Genomic DNA, 2,666 nt, shown 5'->3' with positions numbered 1-2,666 from the left:
CACCGGAGGAATCTGCTTGGAGATTAGGCCTGGTGGAGGTTAGGTTTATTTCACGAGCCGGGTCCCTCCCAACAGTCTTCGGGCCCTTTCACGGCCCAACCGGGGGCACGCAACATCCACCATTCTCTCGTACCTCCCTTTTTTCTGTCCGGACTCCCCACAACAGAAACGGGAGGTATGAGAAAAAGGTGACAATCTTCCCCAACAACCCCTGTCTTGACAGTATGTAACCTTTACTCTCCAAGCAGAGGTCGGATCGCGGAGATATAGTAGTAGTAGCAAGAGCGCCGGTGTAATTTTTTTCGACTACGACTATATCTGCGCGATTCGACCTCTGCTTGGAGAGTACCTGGGCGGGAGTCCAGCCCGACTGCTACATGCTTGACAACAGAGTACAGATGTGGGGAAATGTTCTGCACATCACAGCCACATCTAGCTAGCGCACTGCATATGGAGAGCCGCACTGGCGACATGTTCTGTCTATGCGGTACTTGCGAAGAAAATCAAGACAATACAGCTGGATACGCTGAAGACATTCAAACCGAACGACCTTTATGTAAGATTTTGTATAAACAACAAACCTACAGCCTCTGCATACTCATCTACACCTAACAAAAGTAACCTTTTCATTAGGTTGGCCAAGGAGGTTGAAATAAGATTATGCAGTAGAAGCCAGTTAATTGCACGTCGGATAATCGCACACTTCGGTCAATTGCATGGAATCTCAAAATCCCCAACCGGCTCCCATTCACTCTAGTGTTAGTGACGTCGCTTATCTGCACGACGAAAAGTCACCAATGATCCGTCAAACATCTTCGACAAACTGAATTAAAATGCGTGCTAAAAATCGGCATACGCGGTAAAATTAGGCCGATAACTGCCAGTGTAAAGAGGCAATAACCCGAGGTTCCAGTCCGACCGCGGGTCGGATCGTCCGACTGCCAAAGGCCGGAGGGTGATCCGACCCGCGGGAGGGCTGGGACCGAGGGTGATGTGGAATACACAGTGTTGTATTTTATTTATGTCATACCCACCTGAGAAAACCCATGTTTTGATGTGGAATTTGCCAGAAGTTGAACAAATTTGGTGCCCTCGAACAAAGAGTGTTAGAATAGCAATGTTCCAACGTCCTAATGTATTCGAATTTCCCCCGCGCCGCACTCTGCTTGGACAGGGTTACGTTCGAATTATTCGATGGAAGCCTGTGTGATACAACCTCGTAGCTTGTGTGATACAGTTTTTTATTACACGGTCCGGAACACCAGTATCGAACGTTATCACGGTCCAGGCATGACATAAGAAATTGTTATTAGGAGCAAAAGAAAGCGATATTGTGGGGTCCGGGCGTGTCGACAAAGAGACGCCCGTCCACTAAAAGCCGGCATTGCGATTTGGCAGATAACTTGCTGTGACAGACTCAATAAAATGTGTTCCCTATCCGTCCATTGTCTAATTTCTGTAATTGCATTTAAGGTCGCTGGGGAATACTTTTGCGTTAGAAAGCATTTGCAGTGGTTCTCGGCATCCAGTCGGAAACTACACAGCGACTCGGGTCCTAGTCACGGACATAGCGGTCGCTTTTGGCGGTGCGGTATTTTTGTGATCATCTGATGTCACTCGGTGTCACTGATCGCACACTGATTTAACCGTATCTACCCTCTGGATACGGAGTATGATGTACAAAGTCATTAACTATATACAGTCTAACCTGTCCCAGCATTAGACAGTGGTCACTGACCCGTGATCATTGACGTGTCACAGTGCACAGTGCGCTGTAAGATATACATAACTATACAGTCCAACTTTGTAACTTCGCATTATTGCACACGCCGGATACTTAAAGTAATTGCATAAAATGCGCTGGCAAATTGGGTGTGCAATTTAATAATAATAATATCGGGTGCATTGGCAGCCAGTAGGTACCCAATATGTTTAGTAATGACGCTGGGAAATATGGCTTGTATTGTAATATTTTACCTCCTGGGGTTCCGTTGGTAAGCTGAAGAACAGGTTTATTTGTACCAAGGAGGTTAAATAAAGTGTGTGCAAAACCAAATGTTCTACAGTAGACCTGCGGTGTGCAGCAGAGGTCAGAAGTGTTCTACAGTAGACGTGCGGTGTGCAGCAGAGGTCAGAAGTGTTCTACAGTAGACCTGCGGTGTGCAGCAGAGGTCAGAAATGTTCAACAGTAGACCTGCGGTGTGCAGCAGAGGTCAGAAGTGTTCTACAGTAGACGTGCGGTGTGCAGCAGAAGTCAGAAGTGTTCTACAGTAGACCTGCGGTGTGCAGCAGAGGTCAGAAGTGTTCTACAGTAGACCTGCGGTGTGCAGCAGAGGTCAGAAGTGTTCTACAGTAGACCTGCGGTGTGCAACAGAGGTCAGAAGTGCTCTACAGTAGACCTGCGGTGTGCAGCAGAGGTCAGAAGTGTTCTACAGTAGACGTGCGGTGTGCAGCAGAAGTCAGAAGTGTTCTACAGTAGACGTGCGGTGTGCAGCAGGTCAGAATTGTTCTACAGTAGACGTGCGGTGTGCAACAGAGGTCAGAAGTGTTCTACAGTAGACGTGCGGTGTGCAGCAGGTCAGAAGTGTTCTACAGTAGACCTGCGGTGTGCAGCAGAGGTCAGAAGTGTTCTACAGTAGACGTGCGGTGTGCAGCAGGTCAGAAGT

General features: G+C 47.9%; 1 protein-coding gene and 1 long non-coding RNA gene across 2 annotated transcripts in view; one reads left to right on the top strand and one right to left on the bottom strand.

The window, feature by feature from the left end:
• LOC118413013 overlaps window positions 1-2,666 on the bottom strand; it is a 711,153-nt gene that overhangs the window by 141,555 nt on the left and 566,932 nt on the right. The gene's annotated exons all lie outside the window — the stretch shown is intronic.
• LOC118414515 overlaps window positions 1-2,666 on the top strand; it is a 660,232-nt gene that overhangs the window by 130,041 nt on the left and 527,525 nt on the right. The gene's annotated exons all lie outside the window — the stretch shown is intronic.

Source organism: Branchiostoma floridae, chromosome 4 (assembly GCF_000003815.2).
Source record: "Branchiostoma floridae strain S238N-H82 chromosome 4, Bfl_VNyyK, whole genome shotgun sequence".
Lineage (NCBI taxonomy): Eukaryota > Metazoa > Chordata > Leptocardii > Amphioxiformes > Branchiostomatidae > Branchiostoma > Branchiostoma floridae.
This window is presented reverse-complemented; position numbering and strand designations above follow the sequence as displayed.